Source organism: Eucalyptus grandis, chromosome 5 (genome assembly GCF_016545825.1).
Source record: "Eucalyptus grandis isolate ANBG69807.140 chromosome 5, ASM1654582v1, whole genome shotgun sequence".
NCBI classification, from domain to species: domain Eukaryota; kingdom Viridiplantae; phylum Streptophyta; class Magnoliopsida; order Myrtales; family Myrtaceae; genus Eucalyptus; species Eucalyptus grandis.
The window spans coordinates 48,273,326-48,286,088 of NC_052616.1; the positions used below are offsets into that span (position 1 = coordinate 48,273,326).

The 12,763-nt window shown below is 39.3% G+C and overlaps 1 long non-coding RNA gene and 1 pseudogene across 1 annotated transcript; both read left to right on the forward strand.

The window, feature by feature from the left end:
* Positions 1-3,305: 3,305 nt before the first annotated feature.
* On the forward strand, positions 3,306-6,310 carry LOC104447371 (annotated as a pseudogene).
* Positions 6,311-10,574: 4,264 nt separating this feature from the next.
* On the forward strand, positions 10,575-12,394 carry LOC120294138. Its single transcript, XR_005551623.1, has 2 exons — positions 10,575-10,879; positions 12,160-12,394. It is a non-coding gene; the product is annotated as an uncharacterized LOC120294138 (long non-coding RNA).
* The last annotated feature ends 369 nt before the right edge of the window (positions 12,395-12,763 follow it).

Here is a 12,763-nt window from a genome sequence, read left to right on the forward strand (position 1 = left end):
TATAGCACTTAAGAGCCTATTTGTTAATGTGTCAAATAATACATAATTCTATTCTTTTCTTACCTGAAAAAGAAAAAAAAAATCCGTTTTGTAACTTTTTTGTTCCTAAGAACAATTTGTTCCTCAAAATAGATTTGGATCACAATCAAGAAGTTAAAAAAAAAAAAAAAAAAATGTTTCTTTATTCTCTAGAACAACTCCAAAATCAAGGCAAATCATTTTTTTCTCTTTTCATTTATTTTCCTTTTCTCTTCTTCTCCTTCATTGCCAATTGATGACCACGGCGATCTAGCGACCGGTCGAGCAAGGTCCTGCAAGCTTGCCTATTCACTAGCGAGGCTCGATCTAACCTTGGCCTAGCAAGGCTGGGACGATCTTGTTGGACCTTGCCTTGGCCTGGTGAGGTTCTAGCAAGGTCGTCAAACCTCGCCCAGCCGATCACTAGCCATTGACCAGCTAGAGAAGAAGAAAAGGGAAGGAAAAAGAAAAAAGAAAAAAAAAACTATATAATAAAAGTATTTCAAAAAATTAAAAGAAATTCTAAGTCACAAAAAATTTAAGAGTCATACTAAACGCATTTCTATTTCGAGAATAAAAATTTAGGGTAGTTACTAAATATCTTCAAATGCTCAAAACTAGTTTTGGGAATAGAATAAAAAAGAATGATTTTTAGGTGAAATTTTTCTTGGGATCGGCATGGTTACCAAATGTCACAAGTGAGCGTTGTACAAAAGTAATGGCATTTTTGGTGTCTTTATCCCAAGATAATTAGTAGAAGATTGTAGAAATTGTATTCTAGAGGGAAATGAATCACGTAGTTTAATCCAATAACTTAATATTTGATATAGATATATTTGCATGAGATGACTTCGAGTCGGTAGCAATAACATATGAAGAATTATTCCAAAGGGTGAGATAAACTGTTTTTTTTTTCATATAATTATTAGTTTCAAATGAAATAAAACATGATGAATCGATTCCGTGAATTGCAATTCATGTAGTTAAATGATGATGTGGAATATTATGCTTTGAAGTGTTTTATTGATGATGTTATTGAGAATGCACGTAATCCTAATTACACGACACAAATTGTTAATTTGCATATTAAATGAAGGTATGTTGATCATGACTTAAAGATAATTTTGCTTAATTAATTGTAACCTAAGACTAAATAACCTTCTGGTTGGCTATTTAGTGTTTTAAAAAGCCACAACTTCCCTACGACTGGAAGAGCAAGTTGTCCAGTCCCATGCAATGGTTATGTGCTCAATAGTAAATTGTCACTTTCCAAAACATGACGGTACGACTGTCTTAAGTTGGATTGTTAGCCAATATTTCAAATTATATGAGATGAAAGTCGAGTTGTGGAAAAAAAAGCGTACCATATAAAATTCAAATGAATATGTGGATACATATTTGTAGATATATTCTTCGGGCAACATTTAGAGTCCCTTTCAAAAAAAAAAAGAAAATTTAATGAAGACGAAAGATCTGCTGGAGCGATAGAGAAGGTTTCTTGGGCGAAAAAATCTGCAGCAGAACTTGGGAGGGTTTCATGGTACGTGGCTACCTTGCCGTCCTTAGTGCATGTCAACCTTAAATCGCACGAAGAGTGGTCCAGCTAATTTGGCCGTGGTTATGAGTCAGCAATCGTCCGATCTAATGATTTTCCCCCTTCTTGTGATAATATCAGCGTAGAGACATATCACTATGGTATACGTTGAGAATCTATTTATACTGCATAGTCATGAAATCACGAATTCTTCTAATATCTCATTTAATAATCATCTCAATCTCTTTTGAGAAAATTCCCAATCAGTCTTAAACCTATTATACGAATCCAATTCAATGATAAATTTCATAATTTTGTCAATTTAAAATCTGGATCGTGCTAAGCTGACTAGAACATTTTTGTAGCCTATATTTACATTAGAAAAATTTTGGTGTTTTTTTTTTTTTTTCCTTTTTATCTTTTCAACCTTTTTCTTCCAGTCTCATCGTTTGCTTCTCTGAAATTTGCAGACAAATGCTGACCCATACAAGGAAGACAAAAGAAATATGTCGTCTTTACTCGTGGTTGAGAAATTCTGGGATAATTACCAAAAAAAGAGTCCTCAACTTAGGAAATGGACTAAATACCGAAAAAAGAAAGAAAAGTGAAAGTATAAAAACTCTTGTTGTCCCTTTGCAGGAAATGAAATAAATACTGAAAAGACCTCATTCTGAAATACTTAAGTTCGAGGTGAAAATGACCTCTCCCCAATTTAGCCAAACTACGAACAAGCTTTTGAAATCGGTACTATGATCCATGTTATTCTTCCTAGATAAAAACTATTTAGAAAAAAAAGTCATAAGTTGCACTCGTCTCTTGGATGCGGCTCACGAACGCCACCAAGTAGCAATCGCGAAATTGGACGTTTGGATGTCACGTCGCTTTGAACACGCACGGCACACATCAAGTCATGGAACACAAGTCATGGAAAACAAACCTTGATGATAATTACATAGATACCACCTCCAGAAGAAGAAGTTAGAAGCTTGAACTCGATACAAGAAGAGCACTCGAGTCGAGATAGGAAACAAAGTGAAAGTGGGACTTTTCTACTATTGTTTGCCTACTCCAATTCGTAAAAATAGTTGCCCTATACGACTTTGCTCGATTTCGGATGTCCAAAAAAGAATCCAACTTACAATTCATCTCTAATCAAATTTTGTTCATGAACTCAAATTTGAAACATATTTTTATACTCATACCATTACAAATTCTGCAAATCTCCCGAAAATCATGTCAAAACAAGTGATAATTTGTATTTTTTTTTTATTATGTGCAAAACGATATCATATTCTTTTAGATCATATGGGTCATACATAACCAATTCAGTTGTAGTGCACATGCAAGTACTCGTTCAACTTTGGTCGATTTTTAATGTCTATTTAAGAATGAAACTTACAATTCATCACTGGACAAGTTTTGTTTATGAACTCAAATTTGAGATATAATTTAATACTTGATATCATTAGAAACCTTGCAAATTCACTTGAAATCACGTTAAAAAATTAATAATTTTTCTATGTGCTAGGCGATATCATACATTTCTAGATCATATGGGTCGCACACATCAGAAGCATACGTCGGTTCAAGTTGTGTTGGGCACACATGTGCTTGTTTATGAAAAAGCAAACTCTAGGGTCCCATACACGTGTGGTACGTTATATACGTGCATCGCATTGAAGGACTTTGAACATTTCCACTTGCCTATAAATAGGACATAGTGAATAAATGGGATCATTCCGAACTCATAAGTGATCCCCCTCGCATTCTCACTCATCCCTCTCTTCGAAGGACACTCTATACTCAGCCATAATGGCCTTCTCAAGAGCAACCTTCGCTTTCTTGCATGGTCCATTCGCTTCTAAAGGAACTTCTCAAACGGACGAGAACAAGCACCTGCAAAATGCAAATTCGCTCTCCTCAACGAACACCAAATGGAGTATTTCCTCACGTCAGACCTTGGTTTCTACTCCTTCTAAGGACCATACTCGCCCAGCTGGAAAGAGAAACCTTGCCACCGAGGTTTGTTTGTCCCTTCTTCTCATGGAACTCTTTTTGTTCTGCACACCGACGATTTAAAAAGTTTCACTCGTTTGCTATCACTTAATCTTTAGAATCGACAATTAGAATCGACAAGAAACACTTGAAAAGGTTCATCTTTTATTTGAATCTTGAAAGGAAAACGTAAAGACATGATATCCTTATCTTTGTGTTTCAGGAAGATATTCGAGGGCGGCATGAGAGGAGATTAGAAGAAGTGAAGCAACTGCTGAAGCAAGTAAGAGGAGACTCGCTCGAAAGTTTGGTGACGGTGGATGCTCTCCAACGTCTCGCCATTGACTACCATTTTGAGGATGAGATCGAGGCGATCTTGCAGAGGCATCTTTTGATCTCCACGTCGCGATCTCATTCTCGTTCCATTGATACCGATAATCTGCATGAGGCAGCACTTCGTTTCCGGCTCTTGAGGCAAGGAGGCTATCCTGTTCCTTCAGGTGAATGAAATCTCCTTCACTTAATAATTTCAAATACTGTTTCCTGACTGGTGATGGCTGCGGGGAGAATTCGAAAGATGTTCACAAAAGTAGTATCAAAATAGATCTCTCACTTCTTTGCCTTTACTTTTTCTTACAATTTGACCCGGATGTGAAGAGGGTGGGGACACAATGTCTACTTCCCGTCTACTACCAGAATTCTAACATAATTTAGCTTTTCCACATTTAATATACAGATGTGTTTCAACGGTTTCTACACAAAATGAATGATGGGACTCAGAATGAAAAGCCACAGGACAATGACATTTTGGGGTTGACAAGTTTATTTGAAGCTTCCCAACTTGGCATTGAAGGAGAAGATGCTCTCGATCAAGTAGGAGAGTCAACCTGTCTACGCCTCCATTCATCTTTGGCCGATCTTGACCACGTTCAAGCTAGATTCGTGAGAAATTCACTCGGCAATCCGTTCCACAAGAGCTTGGCCAGGTTCACGGCTAATGATTTTTTGAGGAATTTTGTGGGACATTCGTATAGCTGGACCAAGAATTTAGGGAACTTGCCCATTTGGACATGAACATTGTAAGATCCGTGCATCAACGGGAAATCCTCCAAGTCTCGAAGTACGTACATGATCCAAACTTTCTATCAAGAGTTGTGGCTATAACTAGTTAAAAATACCATGTGGCCACCCATCACATCTCCATTAGATTTCCTCAACAATTGTACTTATGAAGTGACTAGCTTGACTAATATTCTCATATGTTTAATCAGTTGGTGGAAAGAACTGGGCATGGCAAAGGAACTGAAGTGCGCAAGGGACCAGCCAATGAAGTGGTACATGTGGCCAATGGCCATCCTCACCGAAACAGGCTTGTCCCAGGAGAGAGTGCTCGTCACCAAACCCATCTCATTCATCTACATCATCGATGACATTTTTGACGTCTATGGCACGATCGAAGATCTCACCGCGTTCACGGATGTTGTCAACAGGTACATAATTTGGAGTTTCGCATTGAGCGCCACCCGTGAAAGTCCCTTTTTGCACATACACAATATCGAAAGTACACGTACCTGATCTCAAACCTGTACGTAAAAAGAATACTTTTCACTTATCCTAGCATACTTGGAAGTTTTTCTTACACAAGCGGTCCCAAGTCCTGTGGACATATGCATGAAAATTTTAAAGCCCCAAATTGTACAAGGACAAAAATTCTTGAAGTCACGTGTATACAAGATAAGTCCATGATGTATTACCATCCTCAGCGGTGCAGGCTGCTCTTTTACCCCATTATGAATGGTAGGTTCGAATCAGGAGATGTCGTTAGGGATTTTTACCTAGAGTACTGTGGGACAGAATCACATACCAGACTACAAAGTGTTGATCATTTAGAAAATATACCTGAAATTGTATCTTCCACAGCTTCAATTCTTTTTCGTCTTTGGGACGACTTGGGAAGTGCCGAGGTGAGTCATGAAAATATCGTGCACTTGTCCTTTTTAACAAAGCTTCTCTTTTTTTGGGCGAATTTATTTATGAGTTTTACTAACATAACAAGTTACTATGTAAATAACAACTTATTGCAAGTCACAAATTTTTGAACAAGTGGATCTCATAACAATCTATAATAATTTGTTATTTGATTTTTTGTGATCCAGAATGGACGGTTATTCTCAAAGTAGATTAAAAACTGTTACCAAATCATTTCCGTTCATTCACCATGAGCCACAAATTCTTGTACGAATGGACCACAAAATATTTTCTAATTATTTGTTATTTACTTTTTTGTGGCCTAAAATAGATTATTATTCTCATAATAGATTAAAGATAATCACAAAAATATTTCTGTTTTGTATTTGATGGGCTTTGATCGAGCATAGAGTTAAAGGTACAATAGTTGTAAGTGCTTTCCCTTCCTTCTTCTTTGCCCTCCCTTTTGAGGATTATTCCACTAATACCTGAGCAATGGTGACAGGACGAGTTCCAAGATGGCCGAGATGGGTCATATGTGGAATGCTACAAGCGAGAATTCCAAGGCTCTTCAGAAGAAGCGGCACGAGACCATGTGAAGAAGATGATCTCGGAGGCATGGAAGAGGCTCAACAAGGCGTGTCTCTATCCTCAACCATTCACCAAGTCCTTCAGCAAGGCCTCCCTGAACACAGCCAGGATGGTCCCGCTGATGTACAATTACGACAACAGCCATCACTCCCTCTCCTTGAACACCACATGAAGTCATTGCTCTTTAAAGGCCCTACATTCTAAGGGTTTTGCATCTTTATCATCGACTATATGACTATGTTTAGGCATATGGATTTCTAGCCAAAATAGGATTAGATAATATATGATATGATATCCAAGGATTTCGTTATATCATATCTAATGTGTAATTGATTACAATAACAAAACTTATGAGGACTTTGTGTCTTTGTTCACTAACTTAGACACCATGTAGGGTTGTTGCTCCTTATTTCCCTAGACACCATGTACGGTCGTTGCATCTCATTTCCCTCAGTGTCGGACTGATTCTAGCCACAACTAAAGCGGCATGATGTGTGCTCGAAAGGATGATTTTCTCAATGCACAAATAAATAAAAACATGTGTTGTTGCCCACATATTATGGAAAATAATTAGCCAATTTTTACTTAGCACCTATCTCATGTTGTGGGCTCAGTGGCCCTGTCTGGGGTTGGAAATTTGTATCATGTCATGTTAATCATGTTGTATCGAGAGGGGAGTGTGATACCAATGTGGCTAATCTAAATGTTACACATTCATTGAATATGTCAAAATGTCTCAACACAAACACTGTAAGCTTAATAAAACATGTCACATAACACAACTAACACGATTATCAAGTGGGTTACTGTAATTTTGTTTTGACAAAATGCAATACAAAATGCAATATTATAACCAGTATACAACAAGAGAGTACATAAACCACATTTATCCACAACAATATGTGAAAAAACGTTACATTGCAACGAGTTTCTCAACAGCATGAGTAATTTTCCTTTACAATATTGCTTAATTATACTGTTGAATTTTGTTTTTTTTTTCATATTCTATTGTTTTTGTATGTTTAAATATGTTTTCTAGTACCTTTCATTGTTTTTTGACACACGTACTATCTTAAAATAGTTTTAAGAACAAAATTCTTTAGATATGAGTATGACACATGCCTAGACGTATAGTATTCAAAAAATGACACATTAAGATGTTAACTTAAACACGTCAATTCCTGTCTAAATGAATTAAGTAGGTGCATGTATCCACTAATGCACCTACTTGCACCTACTTAATTCATAAAAAGAAAAAAGAATTAAGTAGGTGCAACTTTTTAATGCACCTACTTACATGATTTTGTCGTGCCTTAAATAGATCGACCTCTTTATGACATGGACCTGTTAATGTCAAATCCAAACCTATTTGTATTTTCGTGTCTTCTTACAAACGGGTGATGCATTCCCATACGAAAGATCAAGAACATCAAATTAGCTGCAAACCGATAGAGTTAGAGCCGTTTAATTCATTATGACATGATCTAATCTAGTAAACACATGAGGTCAAGTATTTTTGTCTTTGCACGACTGAGGTTTCAAAATTTTCGTGCATGTATCCACTAAATTCTGGACCGATTGTATAAGAAAAAGTTTAGCCCAAGTATGCTGTATCGCAAAATCGTACGGATTTATATGAGAAAACTATAATTAGTGAAAAGTATTCCTTTCACGAATAAATTTTAGATCATGGCACGTGTACTTTCGAGTAATTATGTACTTTCACAAATGGGGCATGTTGTAAAACTCCAAATTATGCACATTAAATCAGTGAAAAGTATCCTTTTAATACATGATTTTTGCTAAGCCCTGAATAGATTGACCCATTTATGACATGAACTCTTTTATGCCAAACTGAAACCCAAGTACAGTTACGTATCATGTCTAACAAACGGGTGATGACAAGAATTCCCAGTTTTACCTAAATGCCACTTTGGATTCATCACTGTCTTATAGGTAATAGGAAGAGGAGGAAAAGAAAACGAAGCCAAAATTAGATAGAAAAAAATGTTGCAGGGAAGCAGAGAGTGCCTTCTTCCCACAATAAGTGTTTTGCAATAAAACACCAACTTATTAACACCCTATTAAAGGGAAAAGTGTCAAAGAAATCCTAAACCTTTTGTATTTATGTCAATTTAGCCATAAACATTTTATTTGTGCCAATTTAATTCTAAACATTTTCACTTTGCGCCAATTTAGTCAATTCCGGCTAATTTTGGCAAAATTTTGATGACTAGGCGTCGGTCCGTAGATGATTTTTAATAATATTTTAATATTTTTGAATTTATTATTATATTATATTATATTTTTCTTTTTCTTTTTTTCTTTTTCTTTCTCCTCTTCCTTACTCCAACCGATTGCTGGAGAAAGGAAAAAATAATAAAATAATAAAATAAAATAACTCAAAAAATATTAAAATATCATTAAAAATTATCCACATCAATACCGATCATGCCACATTAGTCGACCGGCACCTAATCGGCAAAGTCCGACCAAAAGTAGTCGAATAAGACTAAAATGGTACAAAGTGAAAATGTTTAAGACTAAATTGGCACCAATAAAATGTTTATAATTAAATTGGCACAAATGCAAAAGATGTAGGACTTTTTGGACACTTTTCCCCCTGTTAGATTTGACCGTTTAAAACAATTTCAACCTCGACTGATTCATAAGGTCATATGACATAGACACGAGATGCGATGGTACATCTATACATATTACTCTAAATTACGCCTTGAACGTGTCTCTCTTTCATTCAAGTTGCCGACTATGTGACTATGAACGTATATGCCCCTTCAGCTGATGAATGGGTTTATTTATAAGGCCAATTCAGTCTCATTCAATTAGAATTAAGAAATCATGCAATAAGAGTGACAAAAAAATTATAACCGATCTACAAGATTCAGAAATTACTGACCCTATCTATTGATAAAAGTGAGATTTCAAATCGATATAATGGCTCACAAGAATGCGATAAAATGGGGACTGTCGATAACTGTCCGATTGAGATAACCACTAGAGATTGCATTTCATTTTTTGAAGTTGAGCGTGGATTTGGGAATCTTCTTCAAATGGCCGGCCATATCCCCTTCTAGATTTTTGGAACATGCATTCTGTGACATCCCGATTTTTCCACTTCTATTTTCAATAAATTGAGACGGGCATTTCGTTGGCACGCATATAGTTCCCTTCCTTGAGTCGGCCACTCATGTGAAAACTAGTCTATCGGGTGAAGCTGTTAAGAGTTTCTAATGCATTAGACTCGAGAATTTGATCAGGAAGCGACCTTTCGACCGAGCTTGTCTGCAAGGATCATTATGGCACAATTAAAATCGATTAAAGATCGGAGATAGGTCGACTTGACAGAGGCATGTGATCAGGTGTGGGTGATTCCACCAGATCGCACAATTCTTATTGATCGGCACTTGGACCGACTTTTATGTCGATTGGGTACCCCGTGTTCGTATTTGAAACCTTGAGATTTCCTCGACAACCGAAAGTCGCAAATGTTTCAAAGATGTACATTGTGGCTTGAGATGATTAACCACATGTCAAATGCATGAAAATTTCTAAATGCTACTCGGTAGGTTGGGCCGCGCTAGTATCGTGCCAAAGTGAAATTAACCGTGGAATTGAGATCGAATTCAGAAATTGGAAGTCTGGGTGTGTCACAAATCGTTTTAGGATCATTAATTCATCTTCGGAAGATTTTTCATGCAAGCCGAGTTTTTGGGCAAATTAATCAAGGTATGGCTAATTTGGCTCTAGAAATTAGTAGGCCCGCTTTTGGTCGTACTTTTGGGACTTAAGTTGGTTTTATGGTCAAGTGATTATGTGAATTGAAACGTGGCGACATTGGATTAATTTTATGGACTTCAATTTGATTCAATTGGAAGAGAATCAAGTGGAATTGAAGAAGTTGTTGTTCAAAGAATTGGACCCCGGCGGAAATTGCAAGTGAACCCATTGGAAAAAAGGTTGTGGGGGATTGGGTGAGTGGAGTGTGATGTCACCCATGAGGTCATGTGGTGGGCCAATTTGTTGGATTAAAGAAAAAGGAAAAAGAAAAGGGAATGGTCCCATCCTTCTTCTCTCTCCTCCCTCTCTTCTTCCTCCCTCTCCCGTCGGTTTTACCCCTCCACCTCTGCTGTGCGAAGACCAGAAAATGGAGGAAGGAACCGAGCAGCCATGGCCGTCGCACACCTTCGCCGTTCGCCGTCGCCGCCCGTCCGCACGCGAGCTGCTCCGCCCCTCCACCCGCTCGCCGTCGCTTAGCCGCGCCACCGTCGCCCTCTCTCTCCATCTTCGTTTGCTGCTCGAGATCCCAGATCTGGGATGGACGCCGAAGCAGCACCGTCGGAGCAGCCGCACGCCTCCGCCCGTCGCCGCTCACCGTCTCGCGCTCCGCCGTGCCCGCGCGCCCGCGCAGGCCGACGCCCGGCTGCGTCTCGCCTCGGTTCGTGGGTTCCGGAGCTGCCGGAGCTCGTCCCCGCCGCCGTGAGCCGCCGTGCGCCCCCGCCTCAGCTCGCCGGAAGTCCCTCGGCCCTTGTGCGCCTCAACCGGCGCCGGATCCGCCATTCCTCCGCCGAACCAGCTCCGGATCTGCCCTCCTTCGCCCCCAACCAGCAGCAATCAGAGAGTTGGAAAATGGGTATGCAGCGGACGTTTGGCTCGTTTTGGCCGCCTTCCCGAGCCCGGATGCTCGGCCCGCTTTGAGGAAAGTCGATCCTCGCGTCGTCCTCGTCGTTTTGGTTCGCTCGGCTCGCTAATCCGGTGAGTTTAACTCACTAAACCTCGCTTAGAGGGTTAATTATGCTTTAGGTGTGCTTAGTTTATGTTAAGTGTGATTAGGTGGTTAGTTTGATTTATTTAAGTGTGGATTATATTAATGTGTTTAATTAGCTTAATTTGTGTTTAATTTAAAGTTAAGTGGGTGTTTATATTAATATAAACCTTGATGTGACAAAAGGAATTTACTTTTGATTTATTTAAATATCTCGAAATTATTGAATAATTAAATAATATTTTAATATTCGAAATTATTAAAATATTATTATTTAATTATTTTCGGAATAAATTTAATTATTTATTAAATTCCGAAAATTTTGGTCGGGACCCTAAATTCTCAGAATTTCGTGCCGGTCGCTACGGTACATTCGGAATTTGATATTGATGATTGGTTGTGGCGAATTGAGTGTTGATTGTGATTAATATGGATTCTTTATAAATTTCTAAGTGTGGAAATTGATGGGCGATTGGCCGTGATATGCCACCTATTAGAGGTCGCGCCCAGTGGGGCCGTGATATGCCACCTATTAGAGGTTGCGCCCAGTGGGGCCGTTATATGCCACCTGATAAAGGTCGCGCCCGATGGGGCCGTTATATGCCACCTGATAAAGGTCGCGCCCGATGGGGCCGAGTATGCTTTGACTGTGTGATAACTAAGAGGAATCGTCCTGGGCTGCTGAGCCGGACTTGCCCCTATATGGGTTGCCCACGCGGTGGATGCCGATCGCAGAGGCTGGGCCGACTGGATCAATGCTCCTTCGGGAATGCCGTCGACGTAGTGACGAAGCCGTGCTCCAAGGGGGAGACGATGCTCCTTCGGGAATGCCGTCGACGTGCGACGGCCGCGCTCCATGGGGAGGCGATGCCTGGCATTAGTGTCGAGATAGCCGAACTGCGAGTAGGCTATGCCCTTGTGTGGCAGTGAATAATAATTGGAATGCATGTTGAGTGTTGTTGATGTGCCGGATTATGGGACGGAATTGTGTGGCATGGAATGGGACGTGTCATAACGATTTAGTCTTATAATCAGGACCCCGCGGTTGTTGAATATATGAAAGTGAATACGTTCCGATTGTTTAAGTTCCTCTTACTATCTGTGATTGAGTGATTTGAATTGCGCTAACCTGCAGGAAGGAACTGAGGCGAGGTAAGTCTTCTGTGTGATGTAGCTAGGCCACCTTTGGGCGTATTTTCTTTCTAATAGGGGTTTAGGGGGTTGAACTTGCTGAGACGTGGTCTCAGTGGTTATTGAATAACCATTTCAGGTCCCTGATGGACGGAGCGGCCAGATAGCTTTGGTTGGCCTTGAAGAGTTGGAGAAGTGAAGTCATAAGGATTGGAGATCGTGTGCGTCTTGTAGGTCGTAAGATAATCTCTTTTTAAGAGCCAGTCTTTTGTAGACTTTTGGCCGTAGACCTCTGTTTGTAATTTCGTTGATTTACGAAAGTGTTATGTTGTGATTTTGTTTCCTGCTTTTCTATCCCAAGTTAAATGTTGTCAGGGGATTTGTTTCGCTTCCGCATGCGTAGAGAAATGAATGGGTCGGCGACATATCCTGGGATGTCGCATTTTTGAATCGACCGTAGTGGGATGTGCGCGCGCTCGGGGTTCGGGGCGTGACACATTCTCTTGAGCTCATCGAATTGTCTCAGGCTCCCACAATGTTGGAATTTTAGGTTTAGGGCCCGATTTTTTTCTCAGGTTCAAGTTTGAACTCCAAGATTCTTGGAATTTCAAATTTCAACCTTATCTTTAATTCAGGTTTTAAAAATGTTGGAATACTTCTCTTTTGATTTCAATTTCATTCCATAACCTTGAATTGCCTCTCCGGCTCACTTGTTTAGCTCATCTCTAGCTCCCCGAGACTCA